A 24,014-nucleotide genomic window follows, 5' to 3' on the forward strand; every position below is an offset into this window, starting at 1 on the left:
TAATGTCCGAGCAACTCCTCTCTCCAAATTTCCATATCTGTATTATATACAATAAGATTAATACTTCTATTTATCTAACCTTCTTGGTAAATACTTCTATAAACATTTATACAACCTCCAGTTATTCAATACTGTGTCGCCTGGGTCTCCCTCCTTATCTGCTCCTTCTTCTTCCATCTAAATTGATGTTAACTATCTTTTAACTGTATTCTCTTTTCAGCCAATCATAAAAAGTTCCCCAGATTTCATAGTAGTCTGACTCTATCTTATCTTTAATTGTCATTGTTAGTCTATTCATTTCTGCACATTCCAGTGTTTTCCCAATCACCTCTCCCTCTGGGGGGGCTTTCAGTGATTTCACGAGGTATATCAATATAGCCTTTTCCCTCAACCATTTCTTAATTTGGCATTCATATTAAAGTATTTCTGTCATTTAATTAATATCTTTATCTGCTTGTTTGGGTAAAATAATATTTTCACATTTTTATAATATCTGACCATGATATTCCTACCTGTAATCATTTATACAGCATTTGGTAATTTAGTATTTTGTTACTGATGTTTTTTTATTTCCCTTTTTAAAGGAAATGAAGGGTCAAAAGAAGATAAAATCTGCTGTGGGAAATAGGACCTCAATCCCAATTAAGCAATTGATTAATCTAAAATTACTTTGGTTCATCTTTCAGCTTAATCATTAATTCAACATTTTAGTGCATATTTCTTAAAAGTGTTACAGTTATAACTTTTGAGTCAAAATGGGAGGAGTGAGAAAGTCTGTATTTCTTCTGTGATTTTTTTTCTGTCTATATTAAAATTGATTTGCATGATAGTTCCACTTTTGTAAGGATAATATGGTTGTGTCACTGAAGGAAATTTTGTGTGCAACAGGAATATGCCTAGGTTATTATCAATAGGCTTCAAGCCTATGCTGCATTTTTTCCAGAATACTGATTTCTAAAAGTATAGTAATATAAATGGGTATTATTTTCTGTCATCATTTACATTTTAAGACCTCCCTCTCTCATTTCTCCTTCTTTTTCTAGCTGAGACATGGCTTATAACATTTTTAGAAAATATGAAAGCTGGTAAGCAACCAACTTTTCATGTCCATGTTTATCTAACAAAGCCCCCCATAGAAGATAGATTGAAGAGCAGAAATAGTAGACATAGGTAGCTGATTAATGCTAACAAAATCCAAAAGACTTTTTGCCGGGGAATCCAAAGTAAACAGAAGGGAGGTATAGCAGCTGGTCAGTGAAGAGGCTAAAGTGTTAATAGGCAATAGAGATAAAGCAGAATTATTCAATTTCTATTTTGATTCTATTTTCTCCAAGAAGAGGGTATGCATTTCACCAAGCAATGGTAAAAAATTGATGAAAGGACAAGATTGAAGTTTGAAAAACATGCTCTGGAATCCAATGCACAGGTATGGAATAAATGGTAGCTGGCTGAACAATAATAACGAGGAGAGGGATCTAGGTTAATAGAGATCCCATCTAGAATTAAGGAGAAATTTCCTGACAGTGAAAACAATCAATCAGCCTTCAGAAGTTGTGGGTGCTCCATCACTAGAGGTTTTGAAGAAGAGTTTGGATAGCCATTTGTCTGGAATGGTATGGAGTCTCAGTTTGATCAGGAGTTGGATAACAGGATCTCCAAGTTCCCTTCAGACCCTGTTATTCTATGTTCTAAGTTTAAATCTTCAGACTCAGATGAATAGCAATCTAATGTACTGAAGGATCTACTTGATGATTTGGCCAAAAATGAACATGGCAAACAGCATATACTTTCTCCCCCCCTCCCCCCCAAAAAGGGGGGGAGGGATCCTGGAAATTATGGACAGTGGTGGGATTCAAATATGTGAACAACCAGTTATCTGTGTGGATGCCACTTCCGGAAGTCCATTCTGGGCCTGGGCCCCAAAAGTAGCTACCAGTTCTGCTGAAGTTGTGCGAACCGGCTGAATCCCACCATCAACTATGGACCAGGCTAGCGTTGATACCTGAGAAGATTCAAGAGTAAAACTTTTTAAAAGACCTATCAATAATACCTTCAAAACATGATAATAATTACAGATCAAAAACATCTTTTGCCAGGTAATCTTTTCTTATGAATTGGCAGAGAAACTTTCAAATAAAAATGTGGGGCTGCTGCAGATGTAATGTATCTTGATTTCAGCAAGAGTTGACAAAATGCCCCATGACATCCTGATCTGCAAGCTAATTAATTGTAGGCTAATTAATGGCATAATTATGGGATATGTAAGTAGCTCAGAAATAATACCTAAGAATGCTTGTCAATAATTTCTCATCAATTTGGAATAAGATTCTGAATGGGGTAAGATTCAGTCCTGGGTCATGCATTCAATTTTTTTATTATTAATAGCTTGGATGCAAAGATAGAATGTATAGATGACAATATTTGAGTCAGATATCCAATATCATGGAAGACAGAAATAAAATTCAAAATCTGCGTGAAATAACAGAAAGACATTTGTGTTAAATAAATATAAATACTTTAAATATACTAAATTAAATACTAAATTAAATACTAAGTAGTTTGGGGGGGTATTCATACATAAAGGAATACCTAGTTTGATAAGAATAACTGAGAAAATATAAAGTTGGACTAGTACATGTAGTCTTGTACTGGTGACCACAATTTGAGCCCAAAATTTCCAGTGCTAAGAAAGAAAATTGTTAAATGAATTTTGCCCCATTTTATGACCTTCCTTACTACAGTTGTTAAGTGAATCACTCCAGTTGTTAAGTTAGTACAGGGGTCTTCAAACTTGGCTCTTTTATGACTTGTGGACTTCAACTCCCAGAATTCCTCATCCAGCGTGCCTGGCTGAGGAATTCTGGCAGTTGAAGTCCACAAGTCATAAAAGGGCCAAGTTTGAAGACCCCTGAGTTAGTATTACAATTGTTAAGTGAATCTGGCTTCCTCATAGATTTTGCTTGTTGGAAGGTCACAAAAAGTGATCACATGACCCAAGACACTGCAACTGTCATAAAGTAATGACAGTTGCCAAGCTTCCAAATTTTGATCACATGACCATGGGGATTCTGCAAAGGTCATAAGTCTGAAAAATGGCCATAAATGGTCAGTTTTTTTTCAGTGCTATTGTAACTCCAAATTATCACTAAATAAGTGATTGTAAATCAGTGGTCCCCTGTAGTTGATTGTCAGCTGAATAGCAATCAGCAGTAAGGTAGAGCTGCAAAGAAAAAAAAAAAGCAATGCAGTTTTAAATTGAATAAATTGGAATTCAGTTTCCAAATCACAAGTAGTAATGATGCTGCTTTATTGTACTTTGATCAGATGTCACTCTGAGGACTGTCTGCAGTTCTGGACAGCCCACTTTAAGAAGGATTCAGATGAACTTGAATAGTTTCAAAGAAGGATGACAAGAACAATCAAATGACTAGGAGACAGACTTAAGCAACTGGACATGTCTGACCTTGAGAAGAGTAGACTGAAGCATTGCTCAGTTTTCTGAAAGGATGTTACCCAGAGGAAGGTCAGGTGTGTTCTCTCTCCTTCAACAGTTCAGAGGATGGAATAATCCTTTTAAATTACAGGAAAGCAGGTCTTAGTTGAATGTTAAGGAAAAAAAATTCTTAACAGGGCAGTTAGGTTATAGAATCAGCTATGCCGAGAAAGAACCAATTCTTTGCTGGATATTTTCAAATGGAGGCAAAACAGTCACTCATTGGGAATGTTTTAATTCTCTAGCCTGATTGGATATATCAGTGGTGGCGAACCTTTTAGAGACCAAGTGCCCAAAATCTGGCCCCACCTCCACTCCAACCCCCTGCCCTGCCCCACCTGCCCATAGGACCACTCATTGCCTCCAGGGCCCGCCGCAGATGGCCCAGGCAGCCCAGCAGCACTAGGCGGCCAAACCCTCTGCCGAAAGAACCTGAATTTGCATGATGAACTGAACAGCAGTAACATTTTATCAGTGACTGCTGTGTAAAACTAGCCTACAGTGTGCTTACTGTTTGTGCTTTGTTCAAAAAGAGAAAAGTTGGCTGAGTAAAATCATGGTTAAGTAACAAAAGCATATGTGTCATAGGATCATCACATTTATTATGCCTCAGGGCCCAACCTTCTGGGGTAAAATTTATGCCCTTTATAGGAAAGCCACAGGAGAGAAAGAATTAACTAACACTATAATACATTAAATGAAGATATATACAAGGAAATTCATGTCCTTTCTATAAGGATTTCTTCAGTTTGCTGGAGCAAATCATGAGAACCACAGCTCCTTCTCCCTTCTCATCTGCTTTTTCAGTGAAAATCATCCCAGTCTGCCTATCTATTCAGTCAAGACCAGGAATCCAAGAATCAGTCTCCAAATAGTTTATTTGCAAGGGTTTTCATAGCCTAATCCAGGGGTCTTCAGACTTGGCCCTTTTATGACTTGTGGCCTTCAACTCCCAGAATTCTTCAGCCAGCATGACTGGCTGAGGAATTCTGGGAGTTGAAATCCACAAGTCATAAAAGGGCCAAGTTTGAAGACCCCTGGCCTAATCTATCACACAAAGGATATTAACAACATTCCCAAGGTGAAAGACACACTCCATCAAACCTCCTCCTCCTCCTCCTCCTCCTCCTCCTCCTCCTCCTCCTCCTCCTCCTCTTCCTCCTCTTCCTCCTCCTCCTCCTCCTCCTCAAACCCAAAAAAGTCCCTGCAATATTCTTGGCAAGATTTCAGAAGTGGTTTGCCCTTATTTGCTTTCATGTCCTTTGGGAGAGAGCAACTGGCAAAAGTCACCCAGCTGTTTTGGTGACTAAGATGGAACTACAGTAGAAGTTACTATCCCTTTTAGTCTTTACCATCACATCAAACTCTCCTCACCACCATAGACATGCTATATCTACTATAGGAACAAAGAGCCTCAATTTACAAACAGATTATTGATTGCAAATTAGGTGTCAAGCAACTCTGTAAAGTGATAGTAAGATAAGCATGCATCAAATTAGAAAAGCATGCATTAAGTACTTACTTATCTCTATTGTGCTATGTACTAACCTGTACCAAGTGCAGCAACATCTCTATTTTCATCCATCCATCCATAAACACCAACAGAGTGAAATCTAGAATGTAGTAGCAGTGAGAGAGAGAAAAATAAGGGTTTTTTTATGTGACATGCTATCTCAAGAAATGAAAGTCTCAGGGTCCCTTGAGTATATGGAATCAGGAGAGGAACAAGCAATCACATTACAAAGAAAACTGCACAAAACTGTTCTTGCATTCATAATGTCTGGCTACATATACAAAACTTGCAGCCAGAAACCAAAGTAGGCAAGATAAAAGGTACTCAAAGAAGCTAAAAAAAAATTCAATCCTGCTTTTCAAATCAGGCAAGACCTTTCTGGATTAGGTGAGATGGAAGGAACACATGAACAATCGAGTTGGAAGTGATAATATATAATGGCTCTGGCACTGTCGCTGGAAAATGGTGCCAGATGGAAAATATGGCTTTAATCTAAAGCTTTCCAAAGATAGTCAATATCATTACCATTTCTACCATCAACATACTGAAAAGAAGATCTGCAAAATCCAGGAAAACCTGGACCGATGCTGCATATTCATGCTTTCACAATGGTCCAGGTTTCTGTCTTAAACTGAAAATAGAAGCTGTCCAACCAGAATGCTTCTATTTGATATCCTGGCACGTGAAGAAATGCAGAAAATAGCAAAATCAACTCCATAAGATGCTATTTAGTATTTCTTAAAAACAAGGCTCTCAGTATAGAACAATTACCGAGAATGGCTTGTTTGGAGTCCCACTAGTTCTTGGTGCTCTCTGAACCTGGTTGCTTTGTTACCAATGTTTCATTACCCAACTAGGTAACATCACTGGTGCACAGATAATGTTACCTAGTTTGGGTAATGAAACATCTGCAAGAAAACAACCAAGCTCAAAGAGCACCAAGGACCCCTCATTTCAACCCTGGGTTACAATTTTTCTCCTTTATTGGTCCCACCAATCAAACTGTGTATTGTTTTCCATCTTGGTTATTTTCTGATGGAAGCAAAAACAGCAGGCAGCTGGCAAAAAGGGAAGAATGTGAAGCAAATGTGAAGAAAGGTCATTGGCTGTGTAACAAACTTCCTGAATGACAAAAAAGCACATATGATAACACTTGACGTTGCTAATGGAAAGAATTGCACCATCCATGGTCAGGTGATCATGGAAAGGACAGTGACGTTCTAAAACAAATCTTAAGAGAAGCAGTGAGATGGAAAAAGTATTGAATATATTCTACCTTATCTTGCTTCAAAAGGTTTAGTATTTCCTGCAGACAATCCGATAATGTTTGTAACCCACACAAAGGCCATTTCCTTGAAACTCTTAATAGCTTATTATGATGGCATCACTCAGGAGCATTTGCCAATGTCAAACAGAGGCCAAAATGATGGAAGGATGAGGTCCTTATCTCGTTTGTGACAGTGAGAATGAATTTATTGAATTCTGATGAAAATGTGTAGAAAGCCATCCTTGTAAGGGAAGGACAAAAGCATTCATTATTACTTCAAATGTGGTGTTATTCCTGATATCTCTGGTCAAGGTGTTATTCCAGTTTATAATTCACCACAAAGATATAAGCAGATTCAACATTAAGGAAAGATTTATTGAGTGCATCAGTGGAGAACAAGCAGCAGAAATACTCATTACCAACTTGAGAAACCATAACATTTATCTGGATGATTATAATGATCAAGGTTTTGAAAATGGCTCTAATCGTGCAGAAAAATAAAAGGTATTCAGGCCTGCATTATATCTAACATGAACTTGCTGCATACTTTCCTTCTGCTTCCCATTCATGTAACCTTGTAGGTGTAAATGCTGCTAGAGCAGTATGAATTGAAATATTAACTTTGCAGGGCTGTGTGCAGCAACCTTTTTGTTCTGCAGTGGTAGCCTTGTGAGGTAGAGGATTATAAGAGAGAAGAAACACAACTCCCTTGATTCTCAGCCACATACTGGTGTGTTATTGTTACTATTTATCTTCTTACAAAAAAAAAAACAAAACAAAACCTGCCAGGTATTTTAAAAGCATTAGAATATGTGGACCTCCACCTAGTTCTGGTAGCATGAGAATCACTAACTGTAGCCTAGTAATCAAGAGATTTTTAAAGCATAGGATACATAGATTAGTTTTTCCAGAACAAAAAAAAAAATGCATTGCTGATTCCTTTAGCTTCTCTTCAATTCATTAGTAAGAAGAGGAACAGGGATTAATTGCTGCCCATCTTGTGGAAAATGAAAGGACTCTTACGAATTCCAGAGGGTTTTAGCAGAGAGATTTATTGCGCAGGTTCAGAAGCAATAGCAACCAGCAATTCTGAACCCGAGGGCAGGTTCAGACTTCAGTTTTATACTTTCCTTTTCTCAGGAACAAAGGAATACACATTGTAATACACATTGTAATACATTAGGTTCATTTCTCACGGGTATACAATGGAGAGTTTGCTACATACATTGTATCCAAGTGCAATGCGCATTAGGTTAGTCACATACTACTAACACAGCATTATTCCAGTAATTATGCAGACACATCATTATTCTAGTGATTGATTATTATTCCACATTACCCATAGGCACACAACATTGGAGAGCACTGCTGAAAAATTGGGTGTGGCATTCAAAGTTTAGTGTGGGTGAGGCATTTGGGGTCTTTCATTATTTTTAACAAGTATACTCTCTTTTACCACTTCCACTAGAGCTGTAAACTGTTCCCAGTCTGAAAAAGGCAGAACACTATGCTCTCTCTTTTCAGGAATCAGGTCCTGTATCCCTGGGGCTACAAGGGGTTCATTTCTGATTTACTAAAATGGAGAGTGAATCAATTAGGATTTGGCAGTCCTAACTGATGATGATGATGTACTAGAAATTACACAGATTACACAGATCTATCACTTCAGGACTACCTCTTCTAACATAATCTAGAGACTCAGTTTGTTAGGGATTAGGTACGAAACTAGAAACCAGGAGAATGTGAGTTCTAGTCTCAATTTAGGCATGAAAGCCAACTGCATGACTCTCTCTCTCTCTCTCTCTCTCTCTCTCTCTCTCTCTCTCTCTCTCCAAAAAATAAATGTGGCATAGAATCAAGATAACTCAAAGTATTAGTACCGCTTTATAAAACCCTAGTAGGACCACATCTGGAATATTGCAGACAATTTTGGTTACCATATCACAAAAAAGATGTTGAGAGTTTGGAAAAAATTCAGAGAAGAGCAACTAAGGTGATCAAAGGCCTAGATACTAAAACATATGAAGAACGGCTGCAGGACTTGGGTTTGACTAGTCTAAAGAAAAGAAGAAATGGGCGACATGATAGCAGTATTCCAGTATATGAGGGGCTGCCACAAAGATGAGGGGAGGTCATGTTATTCTCCAAAGCACCAAAAGGCAGGACAAGAAACAATGGTTGGAAACTGAATAGAGAGAGAAGCATCCTAGAATTAAGAAGAAACTTCCTAACAGTGAGGACAATTAATCAGTGGAACAGCTTGCCTCCAGAAATCATGGGTGCTCCATCACTGGAGATTTTTAAGAAGACGCTAGATAGTTACTTGTCTGAGATGGTATAGATTCTCTTGCTTAAGCGGGGGCTGGATTAGAAGACCTCCAACATCCCTTCCAGCTGTTCTATTAAATTAAATATTTATTTTGTTGTTTTCTATTTTTGTTAATTAAACAAGAAATGAACTTAGTTCATTTCTTAGTTCATAAGAAATGAACTAAAACAAATCAACCCAAAAGCAGAATAGGGAAAAAAAAAATTAAAGCTGATGCCTTGGGGTAAAGAATTGTTAATATAAATGCCATTGAAAAGAGTACACAAATTAATCATCACCTTTTCATATACCTGAAGTGACTACCTATCAGGATAATAAATAATATAATAATGTAATAGATTTGATAATGTAATAGATTTTATTTCAGAATCTTTCAAACATTGCTGTTGCTCATTTAATTTTTTGGGGGATAGATGCATTTTATTCCAGACAATGGCAATGACAAAATCTGGCTTCTAACAATAGACATTATTATTTTTTTTTTAAAAAAAGCCATATGTTTTATATATTGATGGAAATATAGAGATCAGTTCTGTATCACAGGGGTCCTCAACCTTGGCAACTGTAAGACTTGTGGACTGGCTGAGGAATTCTGGGAGTTGAAGTCCACATGTCTTAAAGTTGCCAAGGTTGAGGACCCTTGCTATATCAGATCTATTTTGAAAGGTTTTGATATCATTTGCTTTAAACTGGACTTCTAGGGGACATATGGTGAATTGAAGACAGCTCTCCAAAAGACGATCCAATTACCACAGCAAAGACTAAGGAACAGGAAGATAGACTGGCTCCTTGAAACCTCTTTGGACAAGGAGAGGATGGGAGATCACCTTCATATGATCTGGAGAGTTGGTCCACATGAGAAGACCACAGGGCAGTGGTTTCTGTTGATTTGAGTGCCAGGAGATGGCAGGATTAGCCATCTTGGTTACAACCTCAGGGAAGGCTTATAAAGGACACTAAATTACAAATCTCACTTTCTAGTTGCTTCCAGAAATTTCTCATTAATTACTTCTAAACTATTAGAAACTTTTGCAATGACAAATTTGAAAATGCCAGGTGAGTCTGATTTCAATCCAGAATGAAAGAAGCTTTTAATCGTAACCTTAAAAATGGAAAGAAACTGAAACAAACCACAAAATGCTAAATAGAAATTGGCTCTGATCTAAAATTGTATTGATCATATTTATTTATATTGCACCTGGAAAGGTATTTTGAAAGCCTATTATTGAATATGCATCTGATCTTCACTCAGGAATAACTACTAAGCCTCTTTTAATTATAATATTCAGCAATTGAATATATACATTTAGAAATGGATCCCCAGCAGCTGAGAGTTGCTTAATGGCCTCTGAAGAGTCATAATGAATACACAGGAAATAAGCAAAGATGGATTAATAAAGAGGAAAAACATCAGAAACAGATCTCTAAAATACCCAGAGTGGTCCCAGATGCTTTCAGTATCAATGAAATCTTTCTTAATATCCTGAAATCCTCTAAAAGAAATGAAACAATACGACTCATTTTTGCCTATTCAAAAGTTGAGGAAAGAAAAACCTACAGACCAAAACAAAAACAAAAAATAAAAAACCCAACCCCAGAGAATTTTTAAATAAATTAATAATCCATTCCCTTCCCCTTCTGCAAACTGCCATTGTATTGCTTCTTCCCTGTGGATCTGCAGTAGTAGTTCTTCAAAAATTCCAGGTCCAATCAGGAACAGATCAGGGATGTCTGCAGGGACTGGTCAAAAAAGTCAAGATGGCAGCAGCAATAGTTGATTGAAGCTCCGCCTGTTATTTACAGTCACATGTTTTAAAAAAAGAGCTTGAGCATCCTGTTGTGGCTGCCATCTTGACTTTTTAAAAACACCTCCTATGGACCCATGAAATTATATCTCTGAAGCACTGAATGGCAAAGATGAGAATATGTTTCCCCTTCTATGTCAGATGACACTTCTACACAGTTTATTGGAACCCCATAAAATTGGTTTTGATTAGTTTAAATCCAGTCAAGGTGAGCACTTGGTATTCAGCTATATTACTTTTTTTTCTCCATGATTTAGAACAAAATGGACTCTTCAGTATTGTGCTTATTGTTCTGGTTTACATTTAAATCCCACTTGATGTAAGCTTTATTGTCACCATAAATGTGCTTTCTATAACAAAGGCTAAACATATTCAGTTTTTATTTTAATATACTGGTAACTATAGTATTGTTGAAATGCTGAGCATGATCTTGCTTTGTAAAAATCTTATCAGCCATCAAAAGGGAGAAAAAACCCGGAACACTGAGCAGTCAATCAATCATAATATGCCTTGTCCCAGATGTCATCTCACCAACCCAATTTGGAGAGTTCTTTTAATCAACAGTCTAAATCCTATTTTAAAGCGGGTGGATGTGTTTGATTTTTTTTTTTACTATAGAAGTACAGAGACATGCAAAATGCCTCAGCAGCTGCAACTACTTTTATTTGCCACTGTCATTTACTTATATATTTGCACAGAACTATAGCCAGATATGCCTAAATATAATAGTGTGTGTGCTGTAGCTTCTCTTCCTCCTCACCTCTCCCCCCCCCTTTAATTTGGAGATGAACAATCTTGGCTCTAATTAAACCACTCAATTTAGTAAACAAGAAAAATATGTGAGCCAGAAGAGTGGAAAAAAAGATAGAAATTGTTCTTGAGCTGCGTGCTTTAGGATTTGGGCTGGGAAACCTAACATGTTATGACTTGAAGCTAAACTAGTTCACTGCTTTGGACATTCCATGTTGGAATAAAGGAAGGGATGAACTCCTTTTTTGACTGTTCCTTGTAGACACCCCAATGTGGAGCCTAGATATGTTCTTGTGTAAAAGCCCAAGGGACTACATAATTCATTTCCATTCTTACAAAATCACTAAATCTTGAGGTTTGGGTCAGTCCCACTCAATCTTTTGCTAAGTCTTATGTAAAAATGCTGAAACTGCTCATGTTTTAGAGATGTAATTAAATTAGTAAAGGAAAACGTCAATTGGGATTGCAGTTTTAGGCATCTGTGGGACAAGGGTGGCAAAAGGACAAGTGACATCATGTTAGTGATGTGGACAATGCAAATCATATAATTTTCCATGATGGTGTATTGTATCCTTCATCTGACATCATCTACATAATTTGCCTTCCACCAAATACGTAAGGCTGCACATATTTTTTGGGAGATATGTCATTGGTAGCCTGACACTAATAGGTGCCATATTGTTATAATAAATAATTGCTTTGCAGTTATCTCATGTGCCTAAAAGAAGTGCTGATTAAGGAATAAATCAACCTACATTTGCAGTTGTTGCAGTTGGATTGCCATGCTGCAATGAAAACTGATTTATGCTAAAATTGATTGATTTAATTTATTAAAGCTTACAAGAGTTATATACCACTCATTGTAGAATTAGGGTGACATGTGTTAGAAAAAATTCATCTCTGAAGGAACATTTTTTTAGAATATGTTTTTTCAAGGCTGGGGAATTCTGGAAGTTGAAGTCCACATATATTAACTTGACAAGTTTGAGTGGAAGCTCATATATCTTAAAGGTTCCAAGTTTGAGTTGAAGTTCACACGTCTTACAGTTGCCACGTGTGAAAAACACTGCTTTTAGAAGATAACAGAAGTGACTTTGGAGATCTTCTACTCAAACCCCTTGCTCAATCAGGAAATCCTATAACATTTCAGACAAATGACAAATCTCTTCTTAAAAACCTTCAGTTTTGGATCACCCACAGTGCTGCCTTGTCTTCTGCAGACTATATTCTACCTAATTTGAAACATACCATTAGCAACTTTAAATTTACCTAGTTGTATCTCCCGCAGTTCTAGTTCTCTAGAATTCTCCTCAAAATGTCATAAATCATTACAAACACTTTGGGACACAGTAAGAATGCTGAGAAAACAGCCTTTGAATCTTGGTTGTGTTACAAGAGCCACAAGCCATGCATCAGCCATTATTATTATTTTTTTTAAAAAAAGGTGAAAATGACTATTGTTAGAACAAGTGGTTCCTGAAGCCGATTACTCAGCAGGATGTACAAATTCCTATATAAATTACTTGGCATAATGAGAATTCTTTGTTAGCCTCTAATCAAATTGTTTACTATTGCTGATACGTAATTATGAAGCCTTCTAGCAACATAAAATATATTCATTTGGTTTAATATTCATTTGTATTCCAGGTATATCATTTCAGGGTTTGGTTTTTTTTTTTTTTTGAATGGATCTCACAGAAAATTATAGACCTTAGAAACAAGACCCTTCCTGCTTTTCAAAAGGGACTTTTTCCCACTATTCAATTACTCTTAATAGTTCACTACAGCTATGACATGCGAGTTGTCATTCACACTGTAAGCTGTCATACCAGACTGGCAATAATAAAATGCTCTTCTACCCCTATGGGTGTTTCATGTCTTCCTAAATCTTGGGTCCAAGATTCTGCATAATAATGCTGTTTCTAGCATTGCACTCTTTTGGACAGGGAGCTTCATTGCCATTCTTTTGCTGTCCCTTTTGCAGTGAGACAGCAAAATCTGGGCTGCAAGGCGTTCAAACCGGTCAGCCCTACTAAAAAGTTCCATTTATTTTATGAATAAATTATTGAATATTATTATTGTTATTATTATTAATAGTTTAGTGTAGTGGAATTTTTATTATATTATATTGTTTATAAATTGGGATTTTAATTTGTTTATATGATAAAGTTTATTTGTAAATTGTTTACTCTGTGTTAAAAGAGAGTTAAAGTGCATTATATTTGTTTATCTACATAGTTGGTTAATGTTAGTTAGATTATGATTATTATATTTGTTACCCTGTATTCAGCTCTGGGAAGTGGGGGAGGGGGGGAGGGGGGTGGGTTTGGGGTATATTTTGTAATTTTTGTAAAGCTTTTCAATAAAAAAAAAAACAATCGGTCAGTCCTAGAGGAGATCAACCCCAACTGCTCTTTAGAAGGCCAGATCCTGAAGTTGAAACTCAAATACTTTGGCCACCTAATAAGAAGGAAGGACTCCCTGGAGAAGGGCCTAATGCTGGGAAAGATGGAGGGCAATAGAAGAAGGGACAACAGAGAATGAGGGGGCTGGATGGAGTCACTGAAGCAGTAGGCATGAGCTTAAATGGACTCCAGAAGATGGTAGAGAACAGGAAGGCCTGGAGGAACGCTGTCCCTGGGGTTGTGAGGAGTTGGACACAACTTTGCAATTAACAACAGCAATAACAAAGGCAAGGTCTTTGTGAATTATCGAATACAAGGCTGGAAGAGCCTTCTAGTCCAACCATCTCCTCTAGGCAGAAGCCTTATGCCATCTCAGTCAAATGGTTGTCCAGTTTATTTTTTAAAACTTCCAGTGATGGAGAACCCACAACTTGGGAAGGCAGGGAATGCCATTGACTAATTGTTCTCACTGTCAGAAAATGTGTCCTTATTTCTAGGTCAGATCTCTCTTTAACATGCTTCATGGTGCTTTGGAGAATAAATCAATCCCCTCTTCTCTCTGACTGTCCCTCAAGTACTGGAAGACAATTATCAAGACGTCCCTAAACCTCATCTTTATTAGGCTAGATCAGGGGTAGACAACCTTGGTTCTTTTATGACTCGTGGACTTCAACTCCCAGAATTCCTGAGCCAGCCATGCTGAGGGGAAGGGAGAGGTTTCCAAGTTGAGCCATGCTGGCTCAGGAATTCTGGGAGTTGAAGTCCACGAGTCATAAAAGAGCCAAGGTTGCCTACCCCTGGGCTAGATGTACCTAGTTCCCTTAACCATTCATCATACTATTGCCTCCAGACCTTTTATCATCTTTGTTGCTTTTCTCTGTCCTCTTTCTAACCAATAGGATAATAATCAACATGCACACTTTCTAATCAAACACGAGTCAGCAGTGTGCAGCAGCAGCTTAAAAAAGCTAATACAATCCTTGGTTGTATAATCACAGGCATAGAATCAAAATCATGTGAAGCATTAGTACCATTTTATAAAGCCTTAGTAAGGCCACACTTGGAATACTGCATCCAGTTTGGGTCACCACATTACAAAAAAGAGACTTTGAGACTTTGGAAAAAAATGCAAAGAAGAGCAGCTAAGATGATTAAAGGCCTGGAGACTAAAACATGTGAAGAACGGTTGCCAGGACTTGGGAACGGCCAGTCTAGAGAAAAGAATAAATAGGGGGGACATGATAATAGTATTCCAATATTTGAGAGGCTGCCACAAGGAGGAGGGGATCAGTTTATTTTCCAAAGCATCAGATGGCCAGACAAGAAACAACAAATGGAAATTAATCAAGGAGAGAAGCAACCTGGAATTAAGGAGGAACATCTTAACACTGACTCAAAGATTTTTTTTCATGAGGAAACTGGACTTTCTTGTTTTTCTCGAAGACATTTTGCTTCTCATCCAAGAAGCTTCTTCAGCTCTGACTGGATGGTGGGGAGTGGCAGGATTTATACTCCTTGAAGACAGTCATTTGCATTCTTTTAGTGAGTTGTTGAAGCCCCTTGAAGCTTTTTGGATGAATAGAATAGAATAGAACAGAACAGAACAGAACAGAGCTGGAAGGGACCTTGGAGGTCTTCTAGTCCAGCCCCCCCCCCCCCGCTTAAGCAGGAGAACCTATACCATTTCAGACAACTGATTGTCTAGTCTCTTCTTTAAAATCTCCAGTGATGGAGCATCCACAATTTCTGGGGGCAAGTTGTTCCACTGTTTAATTGTCCTCGTTGTTAGGAAGTTTCTCCTTACTTCCAGATTGCTTCTCTCTTTGATCAGTTTCCAACCATTGTTTCTTGTCCTTCCCTCTGGTGCTTTGGTGAATAATGTGACCCCCCTCTGCCTTGTGGCAGCCCCTCAGATATTGGAACACTGCTATCACGCCTCCCCTATTCTTTAGAAAGTTGTTAATGCAAGATGTTTAAAAGATATTAAGCTTGACCAAACATCAATACTTAATCAGTAGGGATTTGCAGGGGGTTTTTTTGTTTTTTGTTTTGTTTTGCTTTAGAAGAATCAAGACTCTTTGGAAAACAAATTATACTGCATTCATTAGGTGAGTTGTCTTTTCGTTAGATAAAGATTTTTTAAAAAATGATTTTAAAAGATTTTGAAAAATATTACTTTCCGGATTAAACAGAAAAAGGATTAGAATGTGGATTTTAGAAAGTTTTACAATGGATTAAGTGCTCAGATGGATTTGGAATTCTAATTTTAATTTTTTGGAGAAAAAAAACCTCTCATGAGAAAGTGCGATTGTTTATTCTTTCTTTAATCATAACAAGATAAAGGGACTTTAAATGTTAGATACTAGAGGGAGTTAAAGGATTACAAAAGAATGGAAAAAAATAGTTGATTTATTAGAAAATTGTGGAATGTTTGTGAACATTTATGATAAATGGTCTTTGAGCTCTCAGAAATGATTGAAAAATGGACAGTTAAGGATGCAATGAAGCAAAACAAGATTCCCAGAGTAAGTTTGAAATTAATCTGAATGTGGATATCAATCTGGCAAAGAATGAAAGGATGCAACAAGAAAAAAAGATCACCTGGACTTTCAGATGGAAGAGAATGATGCTTCAATGCATAAAGAAGAGATACAACCATTAAACCAAAAAAGAGAGATGTATTTTTTTTTTTACTGGATATAAAAAAGAGATCTATCAAAGTTTTGAAGGACTTTCTTAGAAGTGAAAAAAAGATGAATTTCTCTTACTGGATTTACAGACTTGCCAAATTTCTGAAACATCTTTTGGGAAACAATACAAAAAAAATGATAAGAAATTAAGCTGTGGGACATTATTTGAGGGGATTAAGAATTAAAGTTCTTAAAATGATAGGGAAAGAATAAAAGGTTGACTTATTTGATCAAGGTTTAGATAGCTAATTAGTTGTCTCTGACAACCCTTACTGTACATTTGCTGATAAGGAATAAATGATAAAGCTTTTGTTTTTAGTTTTTAGTTAAGAGATGAGATACAGGATGAGGAAAGTATTTGTTGTACTTTAAAAGGTGATCAATTTATTTAAATTGTGTACTTCTTTAGGATAGAGGGGGAAAGTTACTATTTTTTCTTCCCTTTTCTCTTTTTCTCTTTTCTCTTTTATGTTACATGTTCTATATTTTGTAACTTGTATAGTTTTTATTTCTTTTATTGTGACCTCTAATAAAATTATTTGTAAAAAAAAATAAGCCTGTGTACCATTATGGTTGAAATATATAATACTATGTATCTTACTTTTTACTGCATATTCTAACTTTACTGGATTTCACATTCTTTATTGAAAGCTTCAGCCCAATTTAATTTTTCCCTAAGCAAGAGGTTAGATGTTATTCCTCCAGGGCTGTCCACGAGCACGTGTTTTATAAATGAGATAAATAAATAAAATATGTTATTGATTTTTCCAAATTAGTTTTAAGGGCAATCACAAAGCTGACCATTTGTTCTTTTAAGGCAAGCCAAAAAGTTGTCAAGAAAGTCATTACTTGGGCGAAGGTTGTTTGAAATGTAGTCTTCTTACTTCTCCAATCATATTCCTACTAAATATGTGGATTTCACCTTCCCAAATTCCCAGGAGAATATCCATTTCTGGCAAGGAATTATGGGATTGTAATCTAACAAAACTGAAGGAAATTTCAAAGGGAAGGCTAGAGACAAAACAGTACACTACATGTTGCATCCAATAACTACAAGTCAAAAATGTGGGGTAACTTTATCTCTCAGTTACATACCTCAAGAGTATAGCTAGGTATTCAAGAGGTGCAGTTCATCCATTCTGCTAGTGTTCCTCCCTTATCAATACTGCTGTTTTATTTTATACCAGAGTGAAATATAGCCTTGCCCTCATAAAATATAGTGCTTAGAGTTCTAATACTTTCTCTCTGTTTGCATACATTATGGAAGGTCATTCATTCAGAGTCCCAGAAAACTATAGACCAATCAGCCTGACATCAATACCTGGGAAGATACTGGAGAAAAATAATAACAAAACAGATCTATCTAGAAACAAATAAAGTTATAACTAGTAGCCAACACAGGTTTGTTAAAAACAGATCATGCCAAACCAATCTTATTTCATTCTTTGACAGTGATTAAATTAGTAGACCAGTGAAATGCTGTGGACATAATATATTTAGACTTCAGCAAAGCATTTGACAAAGTAGACCACAATCTATTTCTTGGTAAGCTAGAAAAATATGGGATAGACAGCATCACCACCTGATGGATTTATAACTTGCTGACAAACCATACTCAATGAGTAGTCCTTAATGGTATTACATCTATATGGAGGAAAGTAAGCAGTAGGTACTACAAGGTTCTGTCTTATGCCCAGTACTCTTCAATATCTTCATAAATTAGGGAATAGAAGGGGATCTCATCAAATTTGTAGATGACACTAAGCTGGAAGGAATAGCCAACACCCAAGAAGACAAGCTCAGAATCCAAAAACATCTTGACAGTCTTGAAAAATGGGCCCTATCCAACAACATGATATTTAATGTGGAAAAAAGCAAGGTTTTACACCTAGGCAGGAAAAATCAAAGGTACAAGTACAGATTAGGAAAATCCTGGTTCAAAAACAGTAACAGTGAGAGGGACCTTGAGTTCCCAGTGGACAATCACTTAAACATGAGTCAGCAGTGTGCGGCAACAGCCAAAAAAACTAATACAATCCTTGAATAAAGAGAGGCATAGAATCAAAATCATGTGAAGTATTAGAACCCCTTTATAAAATCTTAGGCCACATCTGGAATACCACATCTAGTTTTGATCACCACATTACAAAAAAGGTGTTGAAACTTTGGGAAAAGTGCAAAGAAGAGCAACTAAGATGATTAAAGGCTTGGAGACTAAAACATATGAAGAACAGTTGCAGGACTTGAGAATGGCCAGTCTAGAGAAAAGTACTAGGGGGGACATGATAGCAGTATTCTAGTATTTAAGAGGCTGCCACAAGAAGGAGGGGGTCAATTTATTTTCCAAAGCACCAGTAGGCAAGACAAGAAATAATGAATGGAAACTAATCAAGGAGAGAATTAAGGAGAAACTTGCTAACAGTGAAGACAATTAACCAGTGGAACACCTTGCCTTCAGATGTTGTGAGTGCTTCATCACTTGAGGTTTTTAAGACTGGACGGCTACTTGTCTGAAATGATATAGGGACTCCTACATGAGCAAGGCGTAGACTAGAAGACCTCCAAGATCTCTTCCAGCTCTATTCTGATTATTATTATTTTTCAGAGTCTGCAAAAGACACAAAATCAAGCTGCATAAAACTCAATGCCTTCCTTCTTTAATAGCTGATGTTAAATCAGTGATAGCCATGCTAAGTCCACCCTATTGGGATCTGACTGATGGTTCTCAAGCAGGCCTCCCTTACAGATTGATAAGATTTTAATGAGCTTGCCTGGAAGACTGAGGTTCTGTGAGGCACACTCTTTGACCCAAGAAAAAGGCTCATCTTCAGTATAGCACACTAAAACCAGACGTTGGAAATTTTGCACATTCAATTATTGTTTCTGCAGAGTAGGGCTGAACACCACTATTGTTGCTAACAGACAGGAGAAGTTCAAATGGTCAACCCAAAAATAGACTAAGGAAGTTTAATTAAAAACCTAGAGCTCAGAGCCATGGAATAAAAGGGGCATCTGTATAACCATATTAAAGGTACTGTAGATCAGGGGTCTTCAAACCTGTGGACTTCAACTCTCAGAATTCCTCAGCCATCATGCCTGGTTTAGGAATTCTGGAAGTTGAAGTTCATAAGTCATAAAAGGGCCAAGTTTGAAGACCCCTGCTGTAGATGTTTATCCTGTCCATCTTTTAAAAGAAGGGTAAAATGGAAACTTAGCAGCATAATGCCATCAATCCTTTTACCATCAACATGGTGCCAAACTTATAATGATTCCATAGTTATCAGCTTCAACAAGCCTTGGTTATGAGCCAATATTTTACAATTTTTACATTTTGCCATCCCCAAATGCATCTTCTTGCCAATAATTTATTGATACTTATTGTAGATACCTGTTATTCAGCCATTCCCATTGCTTTGCTTTACCCTCAGTGAGCTCAGCCCTAATGCAAAGGACTAAAAAAATGCCTCTCCAATTCTGTGTCAGAAAATGATCTGCACAGTAGCTGAAAAGCACACTTGGAATACTGCATCTAGTTTTGGTCACCATGATGTAAAAAAGATGTTGAGAATCTAGAAAGAGTACAGAGAAGAGCAACAAGATGATCAGGGGACGGGAGACTAAAACATATAAGGAACGGTTGCTGGAATTGGGTATGTCTAGTTTAATGAAGAGAAGGACGAGGAGTGACATGATAGCAGTCTTACAATATCTCAGGGGTTGCCACAAAGAAGAGTGAGTCAAACTATTCTTCAAAGCACCTGAAGGCAGGACAAGAAGCAACGGATGGAAACTGACCAAAGAGAGAAGCAACCTAGAACTAAGGAGAAACTTCCTGACAGTTAGAACAATTAACCAGTGGAATAACCTGCCTCCAGAAGCTGTGAATGCTCCAACACTGGAAGTCTTTAAGAAGAGATTGGATAGCCATTTGTCTGAAATGGTGTAGGGTTTCCTGCCTGAGCAGGGGACTAGAAGACCTCCAAAGTCCCTTCCAACAATATTATTATTGATATCGCATAGTCAGCCAAATGTTCAGACTGAATTTGGCATTTTTGTCTACCTATCGAGTCCTTCCCAAGGACCTGGGATAGGCAGATGTGGATGTTTGATGGTATTACAGATATTGTCGCAGGATGGAAGCAGTTCCTAGTAAGGCCGCCTTTTGCAAGTGACTAATGGCGAATTTGTCAATGCCAAAGGTGTTCAAGTGGTGCTTAGTTGTTTTTGGATTGCCCTCAAGGCGCCTATTACTATTGGTACTATCCTTGCTTGCCTTTGTCACAATCTTTTTATTTCTATTTGTAGGCCTTTGTATTTTGTTATCTTCTCCAGTTCTTTCTCATCTATATTATTATTATTATTATTATTATTATTATTATTATCCTTCTCTGAATCCAATGAAATTTTGAAAGTTTCACAATGATATAAATAAAAATGGTGTCTTCAGAAAGTCCTGGTCTTCTAGTCATGTTCAGATGCTCTCTGAAGGTTTTGAAGTCTGAAGACTCTGTTTAGGCTATAATGACAACAGGAGAAGGAAGAGACAGAACATGATTTCCTTGACTGTCATTCAAAACTCAGAAGTGACATATTTTGCAATTACAGTAAACCAGTGAAACTTAGACCAGATTCCATTAATTATTCTTGTACTTGATCAGGTAACCATAAAAGTAGGCTGCTTGTCAGTCTATGTTTTCATTTGTCCTAGACTGGTTTTGTCCGATCCATCAGCTTCAGCTTGGCACCTTACTGGTGTTCTGCACCAACTGGGGAAGGGAGGGGGGAACAAATGGGCAATAAAGCTGTATACCTTTATGATGGGGAATTGGGAGGGGGGACTGGACAGTTGAGAAAGAACAGAGTGTTTTGGAATCTGGTTCGCACTGGCACACCAGCATCTTCAAGGCCGTTTTCCCTGAGAGCTTTTCCCAAAACACTTCAATGGTGCCAGATTGGCTACACACAGATGGACCAAGGGGGGAGGGCTAAGGGAAACCAGGGGTTTAGTTCTGTATTGGCATGTGGGAATTTTAGATTCTGCTTAACTTTACTGCAATCAGGATCTCTTACCGTGTTTTTTCTGAAAATAAGACCTACCCCAAAAATATGTCCTTGCTTGATTTTGGGGGATGGGCCTAATATAAGCCCTACTCCAAAAATAAGCCCTAGTTTTGGGGCAAGGGGCATGCCTAAAAATCAAGCCAGGGTGTGGGGGGGAGGTGGAGCTTCCCCACACACACCACAAATGCTTATCATTGCAGCCATGCCTCCCCTGCCCAAACACTTGCCTTTCCTCACTGGCCCACTTCTTCTCAGCTGCTCACTGCCCCTCACATGCGTGCATCACCCTCAGCCAAGGGAACCACGCACATCAATCCAGAGCTTGGTTCTCTGGATGGTGAAATGGAGGTTGGGGGGTGTTGCATACATCAATCCGGAACTCCCTTCTCAGTTGCAGAGGCCGTTCCTGAAAGCCTCTGATGGCAAAATGGAGGCCGGGGGCAGTGGGCATGAGCACTGGTGAGCAGCTGCAGAAGAATTGGGCCAGTTGTGTGGGGCTGTTGGTACTACTGCCACGAAGTGAAACCATGGAAAAGACATTGCCCGAAAATAAGATCTGGTGCCTCTTTTGGAGGCAAAAAAAAATTAAAATAAGACTGGGTCTTATTTTCAAGGAAACACGGTAGTAAAAGTGCCTTTTCATGTCAACCAAATGATGTTGAGAGTTTTACTTCCCTAAGGGATCAGACTGGAGCAGGTTTGTATTCTGTTGTACTTATTGTCTTCCTTTCTGTATTTTCCTATGAAACCAACAGCCAGTTAGGGTGTGAAAGATCTCACAAGAACATAAAAATTAATGAGAATCTCACTGTCATAGGTATGTCATTATTAACTGAAACATGAAGTCTGTTCACCATTAGGAACAGTATATTATAGAAAGAATATTTGTTCCAACTATATTTTGATTAGTTTTAGTATTATTATATATTAAAAGAATAGTGTTTGGAACGTATGTTAGTGTAAAAGTTGTGTTTTAATTATAAGTTATTTGGAACAGTGATATATTGCACATTCGCCCTGCATTTAAAATCAAATTGTGTAAATAAAGTGGTACTTACGCCATTTTCAAATGTCTTACCAAACATGTTCAAGAAAAGTCAACTTCATGAATTTTTATAAAAATTTACTTTATTTGTTCTTTCTTGATTGATGGGCTAATCAGAACATAATTATCTACCATTTCCAAAGTGTTGCATTATACTTTGGAGTTTTTTCATGTAAAAAGATAGGCAGGTATTTAATAATAGAATAATATGGAAATCGGATAGAATAGTTGATGTTTGAAGAAATAAAATATGAATGGGAAATACATTGATTCTTTCATTCTGCAAAAGCCATTCAAATCATTTTTTCATTAGTATTACATTGAGAAAGATATAGCTGGTATATATAATTCATTTATTAAAGACACATTTATATCTCCTTCAATTATATATCCAGTCTGATTTGTCTTTCCTCAATGTTTTGAAAACTATTGAGCTCAATAGGGATGTGATATCTGCACATTCTATGCATTTTATCATGTCTGATTAGAATTCTTGGTAATTTTAGTTGTAGGTAGAGTGAGCTGGTGACATAACTTCCAATGGATATAATGATAACTGTCTTTTCATAAGATGCATTTAACCAATTCCTGCACTTCAGATATTTTTCATGCATCTTCAGCAAATCCTACAACTGAAACTTCTACAACAGATTTGAAGGCAATTCAGGAAAGCTAACCTAGCAAAATAGTCTTTGTGGGATAGAGTAATAATGTTATGATCAAGAATGACTAAATAGACTCAGTTAATCATTTGGCCACCTAGAACAGTGTTTCTCAACAATGGCTGGCTGGGGAATTCTGGTAGTTGAAGTCTACATGTCTTAAAGTTGCAAATATTGAGAAAGACTGGCTGACTATGTAGAATTGTAAAATTTTGGAGGAGAGGAAGGAGATAAGCATTCCAACACCTACTAACTTTGTCTGTGGGGAAGCAGCCTGTAGATCTCCTTCAGAACACCAATAAGCAAACTTCGTCAGACAGAACCAACACAGAATGTTCAGACAAACTTTTCAAAGAGAAGAATCAACAAAACAACATCAAATAGCATAGAAAATAAACTGGAGGAGGGAAAAGCCTCAGAAGAGAATAGTCTTAAAACTTAAAACAAAAGTCAACTTTTGTTGTAGACTTCACTTGATTTATAGGTTTGATTCCTTTTTCCCTTTTAATGGCAAGAAACAATTTAAAGCTGTAGTTCTATTTCTATCTATAGGCAGCTACGAGGGGGGGGACTGTCCTTCAGAAAAGTCAAGATGGTGGATGTAATCACACAAATGAAGCCCTGCCCCTTTTTATATGCAGCACAGTCATGGTTGCCATTTTGATTTTTTGACCCTGCCCTTCCATGTCTCAGAATATTTCTCAGGCTTATTTTAAAAGGACGAACAGCATTTTGTCCCTTGCTAGACACTAATCAGCAAACATTTTCCCCAGCTTTCCTTCCATTAGCGCAAGTGACACATTTTAATACATTTAGTGCCAATTTAACTTACTAACTACACCGCCTGTCCTTTGTAAGACTTCACTCCCTTGTGCTGTTTCTAGGCATTCAAGTCATTTTCTGAAGTTACAGTAAAGAATAATTCTTATTGAAGAAATTATTGCAATGTGAGGCTTCATTAGGGGAGCTCTAGGCAAATTACGAATTCTAAAAT

At 37.3% G+C, this 24,014-nt stretch overlaps 1 long non-coding RNA gene across 1 annotated transcript in view; it reads right to left on the minus strand.

Annotated features, from left to right (window-relative positions):
- Window positions 1-3,309: 3,309 nt before the first annotated feature.
- Window positions 3,310-24,014, minus strand: part of LOC120308914 — a 41,744-nt gene continuing 21,039 nt past the window's right edge. The window contains exons 2-3 of the long non-coding RNA XR_005556958.1: window positions 5,042-5,106; window positions 3,310-3,570 (exon numbers count right to left, since the gene is read on the minus strand). This is a non-coding gene — a long non-coding RNA (uncharacterized LOC120308914). The remainder of the gene's footprint in view (window positions 3,571-5,041; window positions 5,107-24,014) is intronic.

The sequence above is a fragment of the Crotalus tigris genome, unplaced genomic scaffold (genome assembly GCF_016545835.1).
Source record: "Crotalus tigris isolate CLP2741 ecotype Arizona unplaced genomic scaffold, ASM1654583v1 scf7180000017968.19369539983:2297261, whole genome shotgun sequence".
NCBI lineage: Eukaryota > Metazoa > Chordata > Lepidosauria > Squamata > Viperidae > Crotalus > Crotalus tigris.